This window comes from Esox lucius, chromosome 16 (genome assembly GCF_011004845.1).
Source record: "Esox lucius isolate fEsoLuc1 chromosome 16, fEsoLuc1.pri, whole genome shotgun sequence".
NCBI classification, from domain to species: domain Eukaryota; kingdom Metazoa; phylum Chordata; class Actinopteri; order Esociformes; family Esocidae; genus Esox; species Esox lucius.
This window is the reverse complement of record NC_047584.1, coordinates 3,440,255-3,466,195: the sequence shown is the minus strand read 5'-3', so window position 1 is coordinate 3,466,195 and position 25,941 is coordinate 3,440,255. Positions and strand designations below refer to the sequence as shown.

Here is a 25,941-nt window from a genome sequence, read left to right as displayed (position 1 = left end):
AGAGCGTTGAAATGCTGATCCAATACTTCTTGACCCAAATCTACAGGTTGCAAACAGGTGTCCAAAACATTCCATGCTGTGTTTCAGTAAATGTAAAATCCTCTTCCTCTGGTGTTTCATTGGTATTACTTGTTCTGTTAATCTCAGTTGGTTCTGCTTCATCCTCAATATCATCTTCATGATTGCTGTCGATAGCATCTGTTTCAGTAAATAGGTTTTCCCAGTTGAAACAGTTGAAGCTTACATAATTATAATATTTGTTATATTTTACTAAATATGTCAAAGCATCTCTGACATGTTGACTTTGAACATATTGATATTCATAGTGGCCTTTGTATGTAAGTTTGCGTTTTAATTTCATTCCTACCATTTGATTCTCATTTTCATTCCTTGGTAAGACATTTGTTACATGTGATAATTTTGATGGCACACATATAAAAGGTCCAACTACTACATTCTGTGATCCTCTAGGTAATGGCACAATTTTCATAAAGGGCAGGTTTTTAGCCACAAGATGCTGTTCTAAAGAATTAAGACATTGTAGTTCAGATGGAATTGGATCTAAATGTAAATTGTTTACAATGCTTTCTTGAGGCATTTTACCATTCAGAATTTGTGTAACAAATCCATAGTTTTCCTGATTGACTTTCATGATGATTACATTCCTTAGTACAGTTTGTGTCACATTCGTGTAGGTATGTAGATTTAATGCATTTCTCAGCCAAAACACCAATTGACCTTATTCACCGCGCCTCCATCTTGAAATCCAAAACGAGGCTAGGGGGTACACTCTAAACCGGAAGTTCATTGACAGAGCGCAGCAGCGGGCGTCTGTCATCATGGCGATACCAGTGTGGACATCAAATCTTTCATGTCTTCCCGAAATAACAGTGGACTATGTCGAAAAATGGGCCAATAAGGACTGCATGATTCCCCGGGCTGTTTTTCTGAAAGCAACTGGATCGAGGGATATGTGCACGACGTGGAAGGTAATGCACGGACGATCACTGCTTTTTTTCTGAAATCAACATTAGTTAACTTTATACTTTTAAAGTTAGCTTGTTGGCTAGATAAAACAACAGGACGTGACAACATTACAAGCTGATGCTAAGCATTGTTAAGATATATTAACCACACCAGACTGACAGTTATTTTGAGTGTTAACAATATTTTACAGACAGTCAAGAGGAGCGAGAGTCAGTGTGAGAGCTCAATGCGAAAAAATGAGGCACCTCACAACATTCAGGTATCATGACTGTGGATAAACTGCTCAGTTTGAGGAGTGGTGCCACTGCTAGAACAAATACGCTTGCTAAACGTTCAAATGTTCATCTTGATCGTTCATATCAACAGTTCATCTTTCCCTGCTAGACTAAAAATAACATGTCATGTGCAGTTGATGTGATCTTTTGCTCAAAGTGTATTGGCACCATCAGTCAAAATAGCTTGTTTCCAATGTATCACTACAAAGCAAGGCAAGGTGCTACTGTTGGTTATTAAAATGATTAAATATTAAGTATAAGTTAATTTGTTTACAGGCATGGGTTGCTCATGGTCTAGATTAGCAATGGTTATTATCATAAACAGGCACAGATCACGTCTTGTTTATATTTTGCTGTAAGACACGGCTACCCACGGCAGGACGTTAGCTGACCACGCTAGTAAAAAGAGCAACAACTTGCTTAACGTTACCCCCGAATCAGCCCTTCGCATGTTATAACTTAAAAAGGACCGGTGCCATTACAAGTGTCACTTGATAACACATCTGTTTCTTGTTGAAGCTCAGTCATTGTGTTACATTTGGGTTTGTCTGACCCTTGGCATTGGCCAAGTACTGTTGTATGTACAGGCACATGTACTTCATTACTGGCCATGTTTACTTTCACACTGTGTGTACCTTTCATAACTTCACTGTACAGTGGTTTTCTTGTCATTTTGGCATTGTCATACATGGCATCACTGCTCATCACCTGTAATTTCCCCCCAATTACTTCAAACTGTTTGCCACATGCTCTTAATGAGACTGCAAGGTTCCACATATGTTGATTGAGCTCCTGGAATGTCACATGATGGATAACAGTTGCTTTACCTTCAGAGTGGAGGATGCCTTTTGTGTTGCGTGCATGAGTCAAAAACACTAAGCCAATTGCCTCTTTTCATAATTGCACATGTACTGCCTCCAAATGTTACAAAACATTCATCATATTCTTGAAGGACATTCTGAAGTGTATCATTTATTGACCTAAACACATTCTGGAGTTCTGTGTAATACACAGCTTCGCCAACAAATCCTATTTGAGTTCCTCCAAATTTTATTGAGAATAAGGTATTACATAGTGAGTGTATGTTTGGCAATTCAGCCAGCAAAATGAACCCACTTTCCACTATCTTTCCATTCATTTTCATGGAATCATACAAGTCATTACCTTAAAGAATGGTGTCAATGTCATCTGGTTGCCAGGAGAGTACATCTGTCATTTGACTCATCATTACTGCCATTAAACTATTCGTCATACATTGCTTACCACCATTTCGATAAAACATCTCATGTCCCTGTTGGAATGAAGACTGCACAAAAGGTACCTGTACACCAATCACGTCATTTGGAGGTATACAGACATCTTGGTTAATCATTTGCAACATTGTATGGGACATGTCCTGATCAACAGTTGTAGAAGGGTTTTCAGAAATATAAAAGGATGTATAATACACATTATCAGCTTGTTCAGAGTTGTTAAATGTTTCAGCGTTTCAGTTTTTTTTGCTAGTGAGCAAGATTGAGGTTTGTTTGCTAGTGAGCAGGATTCAGGGTTTTTTGCTAGTGAGCAAGAAAACATTTTCTCAGGTTTGCTGGTAGCACAGTTGTTTTCCCACTTAAAAAGAAACTAGAAGTTTGTAATGTTTATCATAAGTACACTTCAACTGTGGGTGACGGAATCTAAAATAAAAATCCAGAAAATCTCATTGTATGATTTTTTCAGTAATTCATTTAATTGCATGACATAAGTATTTGATACATCAGAAAAGCAGAACTTCATGTTTGGTACAGAAACCTTTGTTTGCAATTGCAGAGATCATACGTTTCTTGTAGTTCTTGACCAGGTTTGCACACACTGCAGCAGGGATTTTGGCCCACTCCTCCATACAGACCTTCTCCTGATCCTTCAGGTTTCCTGGCTGTCGCCTTGAGATGCTTCTTACGGAGCCACTCCTTAGTTGCCCTGGCTGTGTGTTTCAGGTCGTTGTCATGCTTGAAGACCCAGCCACGACCCATCTTCAATGCTCTTACTGAGGGAAGGAGGTTGTTAGCCAAGATCCCGCGATACATGGCCGCACCCATCCTCCCCTCAATACGGTGCAGTCGTCCTGTCTCCTTTGCAGAAAAGCATCCCCAAAGAATGATGTTTCCACCTCCATGCTTCATGGTTGGGATGGTGTTTTCGGGGTTGTACTCATCCTTCTTGTTCCTCCAAACACGGCGAGTGGAGTTTAGACCAAAAAGCTCTTTTTTTTTTCTCATCAGACCACATTAACTTCTCCCATTCCTCCTCTGGATCATCCAGATGGTCATTGGCAAACTTCAGACGGGCCTGGACATGCTGGTTTGAGCAGGGGGACATTGCGTGTGCTGCAGGAATTTCATCCATGATGCCGTAGTGTGTTACTAATGGTTTTCTTTGAGACTGTGGTCCCAGCTCTCTTCAGGTCATTGACCAGGTCCTGCCATGTAGTTCTGGGCTGATCCCTCACCTTCCTCATGATCATTGATGCCCCACGAGGTGAGATCTTGTATGGAGCCCCAGACCGAGGGAGATTGACCATCATCTTGAACTTCTTCCATTTTCTAATAATTGCGCCAACAGTTGTTGTTTTCTAACCAAGCTGCTTGCTATTGTCCTGTAGCCCATCCCAGCCTCGTGCAGGTCTACAATTTTATCCCTGATGTCCTTACACAGCTCTCTGGTCTTGGCCATTGTGGAGAGGTTGGAGTCTGTTTGATTGAGTGTGTGGACAGGTGTCTTTTATACAGGTAACAAGTTCAAACAGGTGCAGTTAATACAGGTAATGAGTGGAGAACAGGAGGGCTTCTTAAAGAAAAACTAACAGGTCTGAGAGAGCCGGAATTCTTACTGGTTGGTAGGTGATCAAATACTTATGTCATGTAATAAAATGCAAATACAGTGTGATGATTTTCTGGATTTTTGTTTTAGATTCTGTCTCTCACAGTTGAAGTGTACATATAATAAAAAATTACAGACCTTTACATGCTTTGTAAGTAGGAAAACCTGCAAAATCGGCAGTGTATCAAATACTTGTTCTCCCCACTGTATATGGTCAATTTATTAGAAGCAGCTGAGCACATTATGCAATACTTTATATATATTAACAAACATGACAATTCTTAATTATTGTACAGGAAAAAAACATTAACATCACTACACTGAAGTATGTTGTCCTCCAACCATAAAATGAATTATACTTGATCAATTATACTTCTACAAACCAAAAAACATTTTCCATTTGCAGAATAAACATTAGCTTATACTGGCTAATGATTCTATTTCATTGAAGGTCTACATGATAAGTAGCTACCTTAATTTCCCATTTATAAACCACAGCTTATACACTGATTTTGAAAACATTTTCACCCATATAATACATGGGTTTACATAATAATATGAATTATATAATATATAATACCACAATGCAGTAACAAGACAGATTTGCTAAATTTGGTAATAAAAATGTAATCATCTGTAAAACGTGGAATATGGCCAAAATCTCAATAATTAGGCTGAAATTGATTACGAGTAGATGACAATTACCTCTAGAGAAATAATAGTAGACCAGTATGCTTACGTACTGTAGTGTGTTGACTTTCAGGCCCACAGCTTAGAAAACCCTTTCAGCCAGTACAGATGTTGACGGGATGCATAGGTATGCATTCACTAGCTGTGATTATTTCCTGTACTTCGCCGTTAGACTAAACAAATTTGGCTATCAGAAATAACCAGTCAATACTGCCGCCAAGTGAGTCAAATGGTATTACAGATATTTTTTTTTTGCTTTCCAAAATTGTATTAACTTGTTGATAAATGCCATTCTTGTCGGCATGTCAACAATTTGACTATTTGTTCTGACCCCGACTGGCATTTGCTAGGCTTTTGATATTGTTTTATATCCTTTTCCATCTTTATAAAGTTCCATTACTGTCACGGGTTGGCATAGGGGTGGAGAGGTAGGAACCAGGCGCAGGCAGAGTGGCAGTCGATGATATGATATTTAATCGAAAAAAACACAGAGCACCAAAAAACATACAAAACAAAAGCGGAACACTCACCACATACAGTCACTAACGCAGACAAGCAATAATGACAGACAAGTGAGGGGAGCAGAGGAGAAACATTTAAACACATACTAATTAATTGATTGGGACACGGTGTGAGTGACAACTGGAGTCAAGACAAATGAGGGAGTCCAGGGTGAGTTCATGTGCAACGGGAACCCGGGAAGAGCGGGAGATGACGGAGCTGTATGTCACCTCACTGTCATAATTACGCAGTTACGCAGGCCTTTTAACAGTTTTTTTCTGCTCCCCATGGCTCAGTATCTGGGCTGCTCAGTGCATCAATGTGAGAACTAACAAAATATATACAGAAAATAATTGCAATTTAAAATCCCACAGGTGTGGGAAATGTACCTTTAATTGCCATTTTCACCTGTTTGTCACCTTGTGTCACCTTGTGTGTCTGTAACAATGCCAAACATTCAAAGCTATATAAACTTTTGATCAGGGCCATTTGGGTGATTTCTGTTATCATCATGAATGGCTATTTGATAATGAATGGGTTCATATGATCACTGTAGACAGTTTTTTTGCATGATCAGTCAGATTTTTTAAATCAATGCCAAAATTTCACATTTTCTCTCAGGGTATGCCAACGTACGAGCACAACTGTACCGTTACAATAGCCTACATTTACCTTCTGCATCTGAATGATCAGATTGTGATTTATGCAAATTGTGATTTTCCAAACGATGAGCTATCGTGGTGAAATATAGCAATGCATAGTCTGCAGCTGTCTGCCTCTCCATCTAGCTAACTATCGCTGTATCTATTATGTTTACACTTGAAATAAAATGTGTTGCATCATTAACTGCTCTGATGGCAGAAGGGTGAAACTCAAGAAATAATTTATGTATGTTTTCGGACAAGTACATTCAGCTGTTGGACAAAAAAAATCTCTCTTACTTGCCCAAAGGACAGGTGTTAAAAAAAATGTATGTCCACCCCTGATTTATTATGTCTCATATCTCCTGCTGCAAATCTCCAGCAAAAACCCACTGTCCCCTCTCACGCATGAGAAACTGTCAAAGTTTTTATTTATCACTTTAGACCTGACCTATAGCCTGTACAATGTATGTATGAGTAAATTCTCCAGGCAAATGCAATTTATACAGGACAGGTTAATACTCAGGTTTGTATAGGTTTGTACATAGGAACCTATAAAATTGTGGTTTATACACAGGGAATTATGTCCCAAATATGTGTATGTATGTCTCTTAAAAAACTGTAACATGCTTTCTTTGCACAACAGTCCATACACCGTAGTATCTGATGTATGAACCCTTACCTAAATCCACATCTACAATAGCACATCCAAAGGAAAACATAAAAATGTAATCAGAAAACAGGTGTCAGTACACACACAATTTATGTATGTACAGAAGCAAAACATTTCTCATGGCTGAACACTTACAACATCTAGTATCCTCCCTGAAATTATTTGTACACATGACTGAAGCTACATTCAGGAGACATTTTTAAAGACCATTCTACTCTAAAATTACCATACAAAAACAATCCTGAAACCATGAGGTTATGCTACAATCATGTGATTGTATTTCCTAATCCAGTAATTAACCCAAAAAGAAATGTATTATTGTAACCTATTGGATCATACATATAGTGTTCTCTAATATCAACAATTATTAATGGTTATTAATTGATGGTTTGTATTTATAGAACATGTCCATAAAGGCCCTTTACTGTGAATAGCATAATGACTTACCTGAAAAAGAAATCCATAATGCCACATCCAATTTAATGGAACACATGGAAAATTGCAGGAAACGTCATTAAACAATGTGAGCACATATTATACCACTACCCTACAATTCACTAGTTAAATCACTGTGCATGTCTGTTAACACTATAATAACAGAAGCTGAACCCATTCGTTATGTTGTAATTATCAACAATTGTCACAAAGTTCCAAGAAAATACAATGAACATATGCTAATCTGTTAACAATAACAAATACGTCTTATGGAACTATATAACAGTAACAGAACTTTAACCTGATTGAGCACTGTACATATACTAGAGTGTGCTGTGTTGTGTTTCTGTAAGACAGTATCCATGATAGCACTTTAGGGTGTGTTGCATTATTACTTGCCTAAACAAGGAATTCACATCTAATCAGAGCAGAACACAAGAAAAAGAGGAAAACTTCATTACAAACTGTCCATAGAACATTTCACTAAAACATCCTACTACCCTACAGTTACCTGTAAATCATCTTGCATGTCTGTCAAGTGCTTCATAGAATCATCTGTTGACATTAACAGTCTTAAAGATGATACATTAATCATATGCTAACCTCATTATTTACAAAGCAGATAGTGGGCAAAGGAAAATGTTACAGACCAAGGGAATAATATAATTTATTTATTTTTACACGATACTAGCTAATGTTAATCCATTAATGACAAATATTTCTAAGCCACATGATAAATGTGTGCCAGAATTTAATAATGCCCCAATTATAATACTATATTTCAGTGTTTCAATCATGGTCTTGGGGACCCAAAGGGTTGCACGTGTAGGTTTTTGCACACCATGAACAACGGCAATAAAAAGGTTATCAAATTCACTGTGCATGTTTGGTTTCTGTAGTTAAGGAGCATCCACATCTCAGGCTTCTATGAAAAACCAGTGCTATCCTATCCTAACATCCATACTTGTTTCCTGCAGAGTCGGAGTCACTCTGGTTCTTACTACAGGATCACCACTGTTTTCAGACTTGGCTAAAGTTATAGTTGTGGATGTAGTTGCAAATGTTGAATAACTTAAACTCGTTACCCTAATTGTTCGAATAGGCCTCCAACATAACATAGTTGACTGTCGGATCCCGAGTAGGATTAAGCTTGGTTGCCATGGTTCTCGGATCGGTGTGAGAAAATACAGACTTTATCCGAAATGATATAATAATAAGAAAATATCCTGAAATTAACATCATTCAAAACAAAATATTCTGAAATTCATGAACATATCATTCAAAACGAATGTGCTTTACAGTTGGTTAAAGGTTATTTGTGCGTTCATGGCTCATCATAGAATGTGGTTTGAGGTTCTACTTGCAAACAAATTTCTAAAATATTCAGCAATTTAGGTAGCCTATTTTATAAATATTTCAGTGGAGATATGCAATCAGATGCTTTTATGTTACGAGGCTTGGTGGTTAGAACTGTTGTAAATACATTTTTGAAATAGGCTATCATTCGCAATCGCATGATATCCAACGCGGCTGAGTTTGAGGTGAGGAGAAAAAGATTTTCAGAGGCTCCGAGGCTCTGGAATGCAGTTCATGCAATTATTCTTAACGACCATAAGACATCCCACATGCACTGCTATGGACCTACATTTGTGCACAAGCCTACTGTCTACTTAACAAATAAATGATCCTAAAGCGCACAATTTAGCTGCATTTTGGAAAGATGGGTAGTGCGTCCATAAAACAGATACTTTGTCTACGTTTTAAATTATTGACAACCTTCTAAAAAATGCAACATAGGCTAAACCATGTATTTGACCGGACGACCTATAACAAAATCATGTGAAAAGTAAACGTTACCTGTCGGATCCCGTGGGTTATTTGGATCGGAAGTTCTGGGATAAAAGTCGGCTCGGATCAGCCTATACATTTCAGATCCAAAACAGACCTATAAGATGAGGCTAACATGGCTTCCACAATAATTTTTTAAATTATATTTATTCAGTGGATTGTGACTTCTGACAAGTGTTAAACATTGGTGATGAAAGACTTTGCATTCCGACTTCTCAGCAGCCCAAAGCTCTGAGATTCTCTAGCGCTAAAATGATTCACTGATTGAACGAATCTTCTAGAGCAGTGATTCAGAACACCCAGTTCACTGAAAATAATCGTTCAAAAAAGAGGAATCGTTCATGATTCGCACATTACGAACTACCACCGGACTTCGGTGAACGTTTCACTCAACCATTATGTCTCGTCTGGTTGAACAGTACCGCAGATGTCTGACACTATTAGATTCTAAATACTTCAACCACCAATTAATGCAACTAGGTAGTAAGTTGACAGAACAGCTTGTGAAAGCCAGTAATGTACCTTCGCTTGCTAGTGCAACCGGACTACGCGTAGCTCACTTAAGCAGAGATTATCGTTGCGTAACATTTATAGGCACGCCCCAGTAAATACCATTTGAGCATTAACGGCATTATCAACATGTTACTAGAACCTCTGGCAACATCTGACTCAAACATAATGAACATTGTGAAGAACACACCGGTTTAACACATAAGAGTTAGCTACTACTTTACACCGCTTGTGAAAGCCAGTAATGTACCTTCGCTTGCTAGTGCAACCGGACTACGCGTAGCTCACTTAAGCAGAGATTATCGTTGCGTAACATTTATAGGCACGCCCCAGTAAATACCATTTGAGCATTAACGGCATTATCAACATGTTACTAGAACCTCTGGCAACATCTGACTCAAACATAATGAACATTGTGAAGAACACACCGGTTTAACACATAAGAGTTAGCTACTACTTTACACCGCTAGCACTAGTGCAGGACAGACCTGCTAGCAAGCTCTCGTTAGCACATTGGATAACTGCATCATGGCACAATCTAACGTCATAACCAGAGGCGGCGCTACCATTAGGCAAATTAGGCAGCTCCCTGGTGAAAATTCGAAATAAAATTTACAAAAATATGAAATATAGTACAGTGTTATTTTTCATATTTATGTTTCTCCCAAACATGTAAACAAATGTCATTTTTCATGTGCGAGACGAATCCGAACCCCCCTATCTTACGCAAAGGGTTTGTCGCATATTGTTTCTCAGCCCAGCAGGGTGAACTACGTTAGGTAGCTTAATCAGTTAGCCTTCAGTAAGAGAGATAGATAGGAAACTTGGGAAATTATGAAATGATTATATGTTAGCGGTGCAGCAAAAAGACAGAAAAAGTAGGAAAACAAAACTTTTATTGCGACTTTTCTTCTGCCAACAATGTTAGCAATAGTAGTATTAGTTTAGCGGCTGCGGCTAGTACTATTAATGAGAATAGCTTAGCTGCGGCTGCAGCTATTCCTGAAGACGATTTGACATTGACAGGCCATGAAGAAAGTACTATGGACCATCTCACAAACGGACACCACCAGAGACAAGACATTAAAGAGGTAGAGAGAGAAATAAACAACCAGAAACAAGACATTGAAAAAAACTAGTAAGGATGCCTTTAGCTGACTCAGAAATACATTGTGCACCACCAGAGTGGATGGTCCACAGATCGCTTCCAAGTTTTCACGTTGCGTCACGCAGTTCCTTAATTGTCTTCCAAAATGTATTTATTTACATAAAAATAATACATATCCCAAAGAACAACTAAGCTACACCACATCCATGACTATACAATTTTTTGTGTTCATTTGTACTAATGTAGGCTTTTTGTCCACTTTCAAGGTATCCACAATTTACTCAATCGCTTATACCTATATATTTATAAAATAAATAAAAAACATTCATAATATACCTGCAGTGCAAAAACATTCTCATTTTATGGCCCACATTTTTTCTTTATCGCAGTTGTCCTCAAAATGATAAAACAATACTTTACATGGTTTATACTTTTACAATATTGACAAACTCTGCTCTATTGCCTGTTTAGCCTTTCTTTCCTGGTGTTTATTACAGTTTTTCTCAAAAGCTAAAACACATTTCACAAACGTTTCCTCCATGTTCCCCAATGTCTAAACACAACACCCTTTTCTAAAGCTACATAAACAACCACACCTTCTCACTTCAAAACTCAAACTTTCACACCAAAAGAGCAGCTCAAAGCTTTCAAAAATGTAAACACTAGACACATCATTACACACTACAGCAAAACAATTGAAAACACAATGCTCAATTTGCGAGAAGGTTCTTTGTTTCATAACTGCCAATGCATATTTTCAGAAACTTTACACTAATGGATCTTCTTAGATCTCTGCAGAGGATTAGGCATTTAGATTTGTGAGTTTCATATGAAGAGTATAAATCTATAGTAAATTCTGCATGTAAACTACTGTAACACAACTCAATGCAAAAACAGAATCTATTGCACACAACAGTACTCTTGAAAACATTTACTTTATTCACACCACACACACACACCACAATCACTGTGCGGCATCTTGTCGCTGAGCTGCATCGGGCCACATCACCTCATCCACATCGCAGGCTATATTGTCTCTTGCCAGGCACCGTGGGAAAAACGCCCTGGAATGGTGAATCCATCCTTGGAAAGCCTCCACTGGGATGTCAACACAGGCCAGCTCCATTGCCCTTAGGAGGTTCTCTCTAGTGTATGGTTGTCTGTCATAAACCTTCCATCTCCACGATGAGAAGAACTCCTCTATAGGGTTCAGGAAAGGGGAGTAGGGTGGCAGACAGACGTTTAAAAAGTGGTTACTGTTGGTGGTGAACCACTCTCTGATTTGGTTTGTTCTGTGGAAGCGTACATTGTCCCAAATGATCACATAAATGTGATGTGCGGGCCCAGGATGGTGTTGTTGGCGGTCCAGGAGGATGTCTTTTAGCTCCTCTAGGAAGGTGAGGAGACGTTGTTTCATCCGCATCTTTTGGCGCCGGAGAACTTGGTCTATTGTGGCCAAGCTGACATCATCAATGCTCTCAAAGTTGACATTATCGGCAATGACTTTGTCTCTGATCTCCCGGAGTCTGATGAGGTTGTTCTCACGAACCATATCCACAATCAGGGTGTCTTGTGCCGCTGTAAATATGGCAACCCTCCCACCTCTATGTGGCATTCTTTCAACTCTAAAGAAAGAAACGTGTTGTCAATTGACATGTTTTACAATACAGTAACAACTGATTTGAAACCAATAGACTACTTTCACAGGCTTGTAAAATTGTATTGTGACAAAGAAAGCAATAGAGTACAATACCTGTTGTGTTGTCTGAATGCCCTGATAATGGTGGCCACGGTGAACCTACTCAGGTTTGGACGGACTCTTAGTCGTGCTTCAGCCATTGTCATGCCATGGACAATGACATGGTCAATGACTGTTGCTCGCATCTCGTTCGTAATGATGGTGCAAGGTTGTCTTGCTCTCCCTCCTGGACCTTCTCCTCTCCCTTGTTGGCCTGCTCCTCTCCCTTGTTGGCCTGTTGCTCTTCCTCCTCTGATTTGAACTCCTCTTCCTCGTTGGCCTGCTCCTCTTCCTCCTCTGATTCGAACTCCTCTTCCTCGTTGGCCTGCTCCTTTTCTTCCATGGCCAGCTCTTCTCCCTCCTCTGACTCAAATTCCTCTTCCCCTGACTCTGCCTTCATCCATTGTGTTTGTTTGGAATCTTCAGCAAACTGTGCACTCTGAACTTGCTTTTATACATGTGGTCACAGCATTAGCAACAAGTGTCTTCAATTTTGAGTCGTTGTGTGTAATGAATGACGCCAGGTGTGTTCATTGTGTTCAAATATTGCTGACTGTGGCAAGCATTTTGCATCACATGAGCTTTCATTTGAGAATATGAGCAGAGTCCTTTTGCAACTTGTGTTTTAGCAAGGAAAAATGTTAAGATTTATGAGAACGGAGGATTGTGTTTTGTGAATTGTGTCTTCATGTGAAATGAGTTTATGATATTGGACAATGATGGCTAGATTTAGTAAATGTGTTTAGACAACTGGTCATTTGGTTTAGAGGATTGGCTTTTGTGTTTTGGCATTTGAGAAAAACTGTAATAAAAGCCATCTAGATATAATCAAATGTATTATAAAATTATTTGGCTAATGAAGAGGTATATGTTTGAATAGCAAATAGGATAGTATAAAAACGGAACTACATATCATTTACTAAGCATGTGTGATCATACCTGGTAAACAGCATGACTGTGAATTTGTCAGGTTTGATCGTGCTTATGTCTTTTGGATTGCAATATGCTTCTCTTGGCATGTCCTTGAATGTTTCTAAACATTTTTACCAATTGAAATCATAATATGATTACTGCTGTCTGATTCATATACATACGTGTGCAAAATTATTCACATGGACATTGGTTAACAAGGACCATGTTTTCTTAAAAGAACTTTGTGAATGGATGCCCAATATCAACCTACTTTAAGATCAGTAATTGTATATTATATATTGATGTGTTTCACACAAATTCCCAATTGCAAATATATTCCTTGGAAGGAGATATCATTATCTACCTCTTTTCAAGATTTTATTTTAAACAGGGTATGCATGGTGACCTTGCAAATGTGGGAAACCTCAATAGCGCCACCATGTGGCTGATGAAAAAAATCTGTGCAGTCATTATTGTCTGCTAAAGCCCTAATGAACCAGAACAAACACAATTGGGTTTCACCAGTGAACTGCTGAAACCCTAAAAATTGGCCAAACCACTCCTTTCAACAGTGGTGCTCAGAAGGACATCTCTGAATTCAAACACATGAATCCCAGGTGTATTTACATGCATGAAAAGGCCTGTTTCGGAGTGTGTCTATACAAGTAAAGATATTTGTAATGGTGACAGGTGTAAGGGCAGTACAGAAAATGTGCGATATAAAACGATTTTAACCAGTCGTAAGAAGTCAGCTCTTGACATTTCTGGAAACTCTTCAAACTTTGCACATGTAAATGAGTTCTTAACACTTGTCTTTTGTCCTTATTCTAAATTCAACAGTTTACACTCAGCAGGCAACCTAAAGTTAAAAAGCAGTATACTTAGTGTTGTACTTTTGGACAAAAAGTAGTATAGAAATAGTTAATTGAGTGAAATAACCTAGTTTTTTTAAAATGTTGTATACTTGTATATCATTTAAATCCAATAATTGTATACATTTTAACACAATGAAATATATTTAGTACATTATATGGTTTTAAAATAATTTTGAAAGTGCAGCAAATGTTATATCTGTATTGTGTGTGGCTGTTTACCAAGGCATCAAAGGAAAAATAAAATAACAAAGGAGTATTTGAATAAAAACCTTTATAAAAAGGCTGGTTGAGGATTCAGATTCACATGAAGTTTGATGTTATATTGTTCAAGAAACAATGTCCGCTGATCAATGGCAAGATCCTTGTTTGGATATAATAATGTAAACAAAATAACTCCCGCACACAGTCTGATTAACATGCAATAGGAATTGAATAACGTTCCGGTATCAAGATTTCAACAGTTTTCACTCAGCAGGCAACCTAAAGTTGGTACCGAAACGTTATCCAATTCTTATTGCTAGTTATGCAGACTGGGTGCAGGAGTTCTTTTGTTTACTTGAATCGCCCTTTGGTCTTCTCCAACGCACCGGTCAATCTACAGGTGTGCAAAAGTTTGGTTTCCCAATGGATATAATAATGTGAAAACCCTATGCAGATCCTCTATATCTTCATTTGAAATGACAAACAGCTTTTTACGGGGAAGGCAAATAATATCAGAAGTAATTCCAAATGAAACACTGGTCAGTTGGTTATTCTCACTCTTTTCAGTCTCTACTGATTTCCTCTCTGCTTTTGTCTTAACTTCTGTCAACAAATTTCTTTGCACTTTGTGCACACGGCTGCATTTGCCAGTTTCTTTGTTGGCAATCATCTGCCTTGCGCTTTGAATTTATAGCGACTTGACTCAAGTTTTTCATTTGACTGGACTCAAATTTGTTGGAGCAAATTACGTTTAAGGTGTTAAATAAATAAAAGAGCTCAGATGACACATTGTTTTCCCATTAAGGCTTAAAAGAGGACGGTGATGGTCTCGGCACAGGCTATATGTTTTGATGGCCAATCAAATTCATGGAAATAGGAGGGCATAGTGATGGAAAACTAAATAACCCAATCTGGCAAATAAAACCAGGAGTGAGGGTGTGACGATTTACAATGACCAGTGAAATTAAGAGGATTGGAGTTCACTACAACCTCGCTGAGAACGTTTTACTTCGCAATTGTGTTTTACTGGTGGTTGTAATCAAAGTGTAACATTTCAGTAAAGTGTCAGGAATGCATTCCAGCAATTTCTATTTAACTTGCCAAGCCATGGAAATGGCTACTGAAAACGTGACAACAGTTCAAGGCAGTCCAAGTAATTTTTTGACTACAAATCAAGGTAAGAGTCTACTATAAGAGCTAGCAGTATGTTCGGTAACAGTTTTCTTTGTGTTACAGCAATCTAGCTTGATGGGTACCGTTGTTACATACAGAAAGCAATATTAAAAGCATTGTAACTAGATATCTAACCCTAGTAAAACATATAGAAATATTCATAAACATACCTGCTTAGCAAATTAGCCAGACTATTGACTAAATTTCTAACAGCTTGCTCGATCTGTAAGTTGAACGTTTAACTACAGTACTTATGTTAGATTTGTGCGGTTTGTAATTTTAATCACATTTTTATGATTTGCTAATTGCCAGGATTTACCCCATTTCCTAGCATGCGGTTAACATTACTTATGTACAAATAAATCAATAAGTGTTTGGTGGCTGTGTGAAATAAAGCATCCATCATGCAAATGTATTAAACAAGATTAGTCTTAGGTTATCTGGATTGTGGGCTTTGGGGAGGAATACTTTGGCGGGAATAACACTACAATGAACACTGTAGTGTATACATTTGTTATCACCTTGTTATTGAGTTTAACTTGATTAATGACTTGTTATTTACCATTTATCTATAGAAATATTTATTAAGCATAGAAGGGACATGGCAAAAAGATTTTCACATCATCTGCGATAAATCGCTCCAATACTGGACTGAAAAAGGAATGTTTTGTCTTTCATATCTCAGGTAGAATGATCGATTAGTGGTAAATCTGATTAGTCTAAAAATGGATTGATGAACAATAGAGCGAGACTGACAATGAAGGTAAGAAATAGCATGACTACAAACTCTAACATTGAATTAAGGATTATAAAGCATATTATAATTGCTAAAACACCAAACTTGACTTCTCAGATGCAGCTGCAAGCCGATACTAGACACAAAGGGAGAAACATTGTTCATGGACAACTTGGACAAAGCAGAAAAGAGGGACATCAAACAGTGGACACGGCGCCGCAAGCGACAGGTTTGTTTATAAATGTGTATTGAATTTTGTATAAACGTTTTGAGAACATTTGTTTAATATTTGATTGGAAGTGATGACTAATTTCTCTTACAAAATAAATAAAATAAGGCTACATCTAAGATGGGTGTATATCCCTTTTATATGAAGGTAAAACAGGAACATACATTTTTTTATTTGTAAAAAGATTTGTACACTTGTTATTACTTTTGTAGTTGTATAAAACATTTGCATAGTATAACTAACTTGATATTTGGAATCTTGCTACTCATTAATAAAACTTGCCAATGTAAAATATGGACACTCAATTTTGTTACTAAAATTTCGCTAGAACTGTGCCAAAATTATTTTTATTTGTTAATGTATTTGTCTGCAGTAGTATGTTTCACAGCGCTTACAAGCGCATATACCCATGATGACTCATGGTATAGCTTTTCTGACCAATGAACTGAGTGCATGGTAAGTCCGTCACGTTTTCATGTTTTAACCAGTCTGAGTAGATTCTGGAACACAAATGTTTTAACTCATAGTGATGTATAGCAGAGGAGGAAAAACAGGTTTCAGCATGGTCAGCTTCTCCTACACGTTTTTCGTAAAAATATAAACGTTATAGGAATAATAACATGCTAAATTAGTATGATGGAACATTTTTCATTAGCTGGGAATTTACATTTTGCATATGATTATTCATGCTGAAACTGTACCCTGTTCACTGGAGCAGAAATTCCTATGAAGTAAAGAAATAACTCTGAACTTTTTGCCAAACAGTGATGACTGCCCTAGCAGATAAAAAAAATTGAAGAACAAATGCAAACACTAAGTGATAAACAAAAACTACATGTTATGATGAACCATATTCAACTGGTATGTATACACCCAAACTAGTGTTATTCAAAATATGATTTGTGCAAAGTGATATATATATATATTCTCAAATGTATATTATTCTCGTGGTAAATACATGTCCATGTCAAAGGCAAAATGTTAAGTAGCCGTGTAAATTCCTTGATAGTTGCTAGATTTACATTTTAGTAATTAAGCTAGTAGACTGCATTAATCTAGCTAGGTGGAAAAATCATCTAAAAGGTTTGTTATCCCATCAAAAACTGAGGTACAAGAAGCCGACCATGCTTAGCTATGACTCTGGCACTGCGTGTTCCTGAATCTACTCAGATTGTTTAAAAGGTGAAAATATTTTACATTCACGTTACGTCACTGTTTTACCTTCATCATTTTTATATGTATTTGAATGTATCCTAACACCTTAGCTTCTTAAGTGTATGACTTGCTGTAATGTTTGGACTGCTCTAGATTTTTACAGTTTACATTGTACCGTTTAGACATTGTCAATATATTGCCTACTGTACTTTCACAGGCTTGGGCTAGTTGGCTGAAAGAACTCCTGGCTGATGAGAAGTTGCAGTATGCCGGGGCAACTGAGGACATGATGTCTGATATGGAGACTGACCCCGGTGGATTTTTGGTTTCTTCTCCTAGCTGAGTTTGAGTACCTGATCAAATCAGCTGATGAATGAAGGAGAGCCAACTGCTCTAATGGGGAGAAGAGCCGTCGCCAAAATGACCACCACACCCCTACACTGGACACCTGATTGCTCAGAACATTTAAAAAGAAAAGCTGTGTTTTACAGAGGTTAGCATTGCGTAAAGGTTTTATTCACATTGACTATTAATTTTCTATTGTTACTCCTCAAAATCTGTACATTATTCCAAACTTTTGGCTGCCAGTGTCCTTTTGAGAACTTGCTATTCTTGTATGGCTCTGTGGGAACCTGCAAGCACTTTCCACTTTAAATGTAACTATTTGCACTTTAATTACATTGCTGTTTTTAGTAATGTGTCCCAATATTTATTTGATTTGAATTAATATACGTAACATTTTCTGGTAACCCTTGTTTTCTTGTAAATGTCTTGTAAATTGTTTGTATAATTTAAAGAACGTTCTATTGCTGCACCGCTGTGAGGGTACATGCATGCATTTTCTTGTTGAACTTGTGTACACTACTTTAACAATTGTACATCTGTTTATTTGTACACATTAATTGTGAAATACTGCATTTTTTGCACTTTACTAGTAAAACTAGGACTACGAAATGGGGTATTTGGCCCAGTGTTACATTTGTGTTTGGATATGTCTGAGATCAGTGAGAAGTGGAGAGGCAAACTGCAGCAACCCAGTCCTAATTGTTTGCTAAACAGGGGTAATAATCTGTGTTGGCGGGTTACTTGTTGGCTGTGGTGGCTTGGTGTTAGATTCTGTCCATTTTTGATCCATGAACAAAATTAATGCAACCGGAAGTCAGGGGAGAGCCATTTTTATTCAGAGTCTATGATGTTGACCTTGCATTTTTCTCCTTTTTCTCTCCAATGATTACAAAGTGAACAGTCTTATGCCCCAGCACATCCCCTCCAATATCTGTCTGTCTTCCAATCACATACATGTATTCTATATCCTAACCTTACATGGCCTAATAGTGTCAGCTTATCAGGTTGTGTGGGGCCCCTCAGTAGTAGATACCAACTGCTAGCAATATGGTACCTCATACAGCACAAGAGAACAAACCACTCCTCTAACAAGAGAATAGAACTAAAATACATGCGTATCTTCAGGTAAAGAAAGGCTTCCTCACAATGGTATGTGCCATCCTACGGTCCATGGGTCTATTCATAGAGTCTATGACAGTCACATGGAAAACTCCTATCAGGAGGTATGGACAGGATGTGTGGAACCCATCAGAAATGGGGCATCACATTTCCTACCTAGTGTCCTTCGTACAGAGATTGTTAATACTCTCATACATTGTGTCAAGCTTAATTCAGTTACTTTTCATGCCCAATATCTACACTCACCTAAAGGATTATTAGGAACACCTGTTAAATTTTTTATTAATGCAATTATCTAATCAACCAATCACATGGCAGTTGCTTTAATGCATTTAGGGGTGTGGTCCTGGTCAAGACAATCTCCTGAACTCCAAACTGAATGTCAGAATGGGAAAGAAAGGTGATTTAAGCAATTTTGAGCGTGGCATGGTTGTTGGTGCCAGATGGGCCGGTCTGAGTATTTCACAATCTGCTCAGTTACTGGGATTTTCACGCACAACCATTTCTAGGGTTTACAAAGAATGGTGTGAAAAGGGAAAAACATCCAGTATGCGGCAGTCCTGTGGGCGAAAATGCCTTGTTGATGCTAGAGGTCAGAGGAGAATGGGCCGACTGATTCAAGCTGATAGATGCTACAATTTGCACGAGCTCACCAGAATTGGAGAGTTGAAGACTGGAAGAATGTTGCCTGGTCTGATGAGTCTTGATTTCTGTTGAGACATTCAGATGGTAGAGTCAGAATTTGGCATAAACAGAATGAGAACATGGATCCATCATGCCTTGTTACCACTGTGCAGGCTGGTGGTGGTGGTGTAATGGTGTGGGGGATGTTTTCTTGGCACACTTTAGGCCCCTTAGTGCCAATTGGGCATTGTTTAAATGCCACGGCCTACCTGAGCATTGTTTCTGACCATGTCCATCCCTTTATGACCACCATGTACCCATCCTCTGATGGCTACTTCCAGCAGGATAATGCACCATGTCACAAAGCTCAAATCATTTCAAATTGGTTTCTTGAACATGACAATGAGTTCACTGTACTGAAATGGCCCCCACAGTCACCAGATCTCAACCCAATAGAGCATCTTTGGGATGTGGTGGAACGGGAGCTTCGTGCCCTGGATGTGCATCCCACAAATCTCCATCAACTGCAAGATGCTATCCTATCAATATGGGCCAACATTTCTAAAGAATGCTTTCAGCACCTTGTTGAATCAATGCCACGTAGAATTAAGGCAGTACTGAAGGCGAAAGGGGGTCAAACACAGTATTAGTATGGTGTTCCTAATAATCCTTTAGGTGAGTGTATCATTAGGTGAATGTATCATTGAGTGTATCATTGTGGATATGCCTGTGTTTTAAACGCATATCTGTGCACGCATGTTTTTGTGGGAGTATTTGTGTGCCAATGTATAAGTTTGCTTATTTCTGGGTGGACCTTCATGGCTAAGTGCGTGCATGAGTATGTGTGGATGTGTGAGCCTGCTTGAGACAAGCCTCATCAAGAACCGGAAGCAGATGGAGTCAATACAAAAGAGATGATTCTAAGGTTGAAGGTTTGTGATTGGCAAGGTGCTGGAAACGCCAATGTTGTAGGTTCAAGTCTCACTTTGCTCAAACTTCACGTTACAAACTCTGTGTTGTTATTGTAGCATTGGCAACATATAGCCTAGTGGTGAGTGCTTTAGGATAGGAGAAAAGTAGCATCCTCGTAGCAGTGACAGGATAGGCCATGTATAAGATGATAACATTCGCTAGAATGGGTAAGCAACAAATCCGATTACTCGAGGTCCAATTCTGTATCTGACAGGGTTGAACATGAAATTATTGACCATGAATCAGTCTCGGTTCCCAATCTTGTCAGTAGCTGTGGATTTTGGATCTGCGTGATAATATGAGAAATATGGGCTAAATATAAAGTTAGCATTTCACTCTAGGGGACCGCAGGTGGTTTGTATCAGGTTTGTGAGATTTTTAGGTCAGTGAGATTTGTGAATCTCACACTACATATTGTATAGTGTGAGAATCTCACACTACTATCTTTGTAGTGTTGGCCATATCAAGGTTATGGGTTTAAGCCCTTAAGGACAATTTACTAAATTTGTATTGATAATGTCTTTTGAAAACACTGTCAAAATAGGTCTATTATATTGAAGAACATGTTTCTCAGCCTCCTGTTCCTTCCATCAGTAGGTCATCGTGTTTGGAGACCAGAAGGTAACAACTTTTGAAGGAGAATAGACATTAAATGATTGCGAGGCAAGCAGCGTGTTTCTCTCAGTAGCTTATAGAATACTCCTGTGTGTGATTATTTAGTTTAAAGAAATAGGCATTATTTCTGTGAATTATTTTTGTGGGAAGAGGTGTGTCAGTTTTAAAGGTTAGACTAAGCTGATTGTAATGTCTGTTTCAAATATTGGACACATATAGGCAGATGCTTACATGCACAGACAGACACAGTCATACCATACACACTCAAACACACAAAAAACACAAACAGCTTAATCACAGGAATTGTCATGCCTCCACAGTTTCCTTCAGTGTCCTGATTTTCAGAGTGGAACATATATCACATGAAATGGGGGGAGAAAAGGGAAATGAAAAAAATATGAGAAAAAGCTTGAAGGATGGAATGTCCAGAATCAGTAATGACCTCTGTCAGACCACATCCATACCAGACTGAGATTAAACACGGGTCGATGGGGTCAGATGTGAACTAAAAGTAAACCATTGTTATGCTAGTCAGACTTAGATGACAATGCAGGAGAAGTAGAATTCTTTCTGTTCACAAAACATCCCTGAATGTAGTCCAAAGAAGCATATTAACAAACAAATGCACGCAGGTTTTTACTGCACCTTTTATGATTTGCATAAACAGTTTGTGATGAATAAAGACTTGATTTTAAAATGCATAGCACCGACTATTTTTATTTTGTTTTACATTTATTTTTTAGGAAGTAGCAGTTGAGACATCCAGGATAACAAACAACAGTGAACACCAAATACTGCCCTTGTCAACCCTCCTCCCCACCCTCCTTATCAACTCCATACCATATCCTAACCTCCCAGAATTATCTGGGTTGAAAGGGACAAGTGACGGGTACCTCTATAACAAGCAGAATGAGAAAAAGGTCCAAGTGCACCTTCATTTGTGTAATGTGGATTATGACTGTGAAGTGACTTCTAAAGGCGGATATGCCCATAATCAAAGTGCCAATAGTGCAGGGGTGGCATTCCTTATGCTTCCTTCCAAGCCAGCTGGGTGATGCAGGGGCGCCATCCAGCCAAGACCTTAATGCACAGAGATTTATGGACTGTTAATGTAACATCTCATTGAGTCAGTCATACTTTTCTTTATGATATTCTTCTAATTAAGAGTTCATTCAGATCTGGTTGAATGCCAATATGGCTCTTTTCCACTGCAAACACATGCCATATTATTTTTAATTTGCATGGCCCACTTGGTCATGGTCTGAAGCAGGATTTTCAGTCTTGTTAGATATCTGCTACTGACCACAAACCAACTGGGCTTGTGGGTTTATAATGGACATAGTGATTAGTCTCACACAATGATGTCACGGTGTGTTGTTTATACTCATGAATGAGTCTCCCTGTGTTACAAAGGTTATTCATAAGGACAGTTCAGTTACATTAACCAATACTCAGTAGCAAAGAAAATGATGGAAACAGCAAATTAATCATTTGGAGATGTTTAATCATTTTGTGCACTCCAGCATGCAGATACAATGTTATACTAGCGTAATAATGGTGAGTGCTGTGGAAGATTGACTAGTATCTTTCTATACTACAGTAAGTAGTGGCTGCTTGTAACGGCACATTGCATTACACATTAATGGAAGGCCAAAGCCATTAGCAACATGTTAAATTTAGTTTCTAACTTATACAAACAACCTTCCTAAAAAATGCTTTTCAGAGGACATTACTGAACATTTGGACTCAAAGAAGGCTGAATGCTTAAAGGAACCGTATGTAAGAAATCTATTTCAATTAATCATAAAATGGCCCTGATGTGTCACTAGACATTAAGAAATCATGTTCATTTCAAATACTTATATCACTGACAACAGTAGTCTGGCCAGGATATTGTCATTTAAAAGTGAGAGTTGCAGCCCTCAACTGATGTTGATGTTGTCATTGTGTTTTGGCCTGATGCGCCACCCTCCACCTATCTACCTATCACGAAGTGAGTAGTGTTTCAGGATCCGGGTTGCCAGCTCTGCTCTAACCTACCCTAACTCTAGTTGGATAAATAATGTTTAACGTTACGAAATCTAAAAGACCTCGTTATAATTCCGAAATACGTCGTGACAAAGTCCGAAATAAAACAATAATTTGTATAGGAGATGCCTTTGAAAGATGGAGACGGCTGAAAATGGAGAAGAATTTGAAGACAGATGCCAACGTTGCTAATTTTCTCCTGGACAGGCAAGATTCATCTATGTTTGACTAACTTGTACTTGATGTCAATGGACATTTCATATATTCATGACAGTCGAACAAAGTTATGCATGTTCGTGCAAAGTAACGTTACGTTAGCTCATATGGACATATGCTAACATTAGCAATGCATTATCAGAGCCCGTTTCTCTGTCTGGCAATTTGAAACGTAATTGAGACAGAAGCCTAACTCAAAATAAACATTCTCTACCTTTTGGGCTATGCACTATGTTAGTGTTGGTTTGGAAGCACTAGGTGCAATTCCAAGGTAAAATAACTTTTTCTAATGTCCATAACACTAATGAAAAGCACATTGTAGCCTATGATGTTAAAAAAAGTTGGCCCACTTGGAACGTTTTGTAGCCTACTTGTTTTTCATGCAAGTTCTACAGCCAAAAATAGTAGAATGTCATGTAATCTTTCACATCACATATTTTAGCGTTATGGACGTGTGCTGCAGGGTAAGTAAAAAAATACAGCTGGCCGCTTCCACGTATAGCGTCAGCTAAATGAATATCTGTATCTTTGATATCGGTTACACATAGTGACTTAGGCTTGTGCTTGTACTTACGCCAATGACAGATACCTAACGTTACAAGTTAGACTAACAGCTACTGTTCTAACAATGTACTGTCACATACGAGCATACATCTTTACGATTATATTTGACTAATGACAATTAGTACATTTTTGCAATACATAATTACTTCACAAAATATCTCTTTCTGTTAATTAAGCATAAACATAATTAACCGAAAAAAACTTACTGTGTACAACTCGTCGTCACTTGCCATTGGAAGCTTGTAGAAGCAGCCTACGTTTCTGCCCAATCCTGCAGCTTGTCTGGCAACCTCGAGTCAGGGGGGAGGGGGAGGGGATACACCGCTCTACACTATTTTTTAAGTGATTACAGTACCAGTATTGGCCACAATCCTACATACGGTTCCTTTAAGAGCCCTGTGCTCCCATACGCAATCAATGTTCAGAGGATCACTGAGCCCTATACCTGCTTGGTAAACATTTGAATTTCAATTGATTATCATGTTCACTTGTTTAGCCCTAATCACACAATTTGCGTTTTACAACAGGGGTGGGCTATTTTTTTTTTTTTATTGAGGGCTCTGGTGAATGTAGGGTATGTTCCAAACATTATTCAAGGAGACAGAGGGGATCTTGGGATTTGCATAAATGTGATTCTGTTTATAATATTTGGATCTAAAAACTTTCTTATTTGCATTTGGTTTAATTTGATTTGTAGATCTTGTTGGTCCCACACTGGCATTTGCTAGATAAGATGTAATACATTTGATGAGACCAAAACGTGGTTTGACAACCAAACAGCACCCACACTGGCTCCCCTCAAGTTTGCTTTGGAGTCTGTACCTTGTCATTCCTGTATGGCACATATAATTATCTGCCTTTTGAGTATTTCTGAGGTTAGATTAAACTGCATATGCACCCAGCGAATACACAAACGTATTGAGCAACACAGTAGCCTTGTAGCTTGAGATACTTGAGAGGCTGATATGTATTTCAGTCTGCTACATCAAGATGATGGCTGGCTGAGATGGCCGAGACTGCATTGTTAAACAACAGCTTCATAACTATGTAACTGTCAAACCATGACAGTTAGAGATGGACATTATTTCAATTAAATGTATTTAAAATACACATTTAATTACTTTTGAGTATTGTGTAATTTGTCTTTTGCTGGACAGAAAAGAATCACGTAATTTGTAACAAATTATATTCAGAGATTGTATTTTGTATATTTAAAATACTTAATCAAATATGTCATGTTCTTTTCAAATAAGAAAATAACTTTTATCACCAGGCTAAATAGGACTACTTAATATAGCCAATCACAATTTTAGTCTAGATGCTAGTAAATCATATGACACATACTGTTGGGTCTATGTTGTTTTATAAGTTGTTTAAGGAGAGGAAAGCACTTCTCTTTTTCTAATACTAAAGTTTGTATCTTACTCTAATGTAATGGTACTGTTCGTTGTTTCTTGCACCTCTTCTAATGCTTGCTTGTAAAGTTAGAGGTCTAGGAAATAAGCTTACTCTACTGCTGCAGCTGTTGTAAATCGCTCCTGGAAAGGGCATCTGCTATATGCCTAAAATATTGTAGACTATTTTGTATGTATTTTTGTATTTTCAAATGACTAATTACTTTTATTTTAATCAAATGCGTTTTCTCACACTATCATTTTTGTATTACATTTGATGAGCAAGTATTTGTAATTTGTAACAAGATTATGTTGATGTATTTGTGCCCAACTGAGGACAGTTCAGCCCAGCCATTTCAGTATGTTGTACACTTGCAAGCAGAACATTCACTAGAATAAACTGGTTGAAAATATAGTATGCACAGCGGAAAGTATTCAGACCCCTTTACTTTCTTCAGTAGATTGTAGAAGCTTCTGGCAATCATTTCGCCCATTCTTTCATATAGATTCTCAAAGGC

At 38.1% G+C, this 25,941-nt stretch overlaps 1 protein-coding gene and 1 long non-coding RNA gene across 8 annotated transcripts in view; both read left to right on the top strand.

Moving 5' to 3' along the window:
* Positions 1-25,941, top strand: part of nalcn (sodium leak channel, non-selective) — a 279,305-nt gene that overhangs the window by 125,711 nt on the left and 127,653 nt on the right. The gene's annotated exons all lie outside the window — the stretch shown is intronic.
* Positions 15,600-18,667, top strand: LOC105030024. Its single transcript, XR_004574580.1, has 3 exons — positions 15,600-16,189; positions 16,280-16,391; positions 17,764-18,667. It is a non-coding gene; the product is annotated as an uncharacterized LOC105030024 (long non-coding RNA).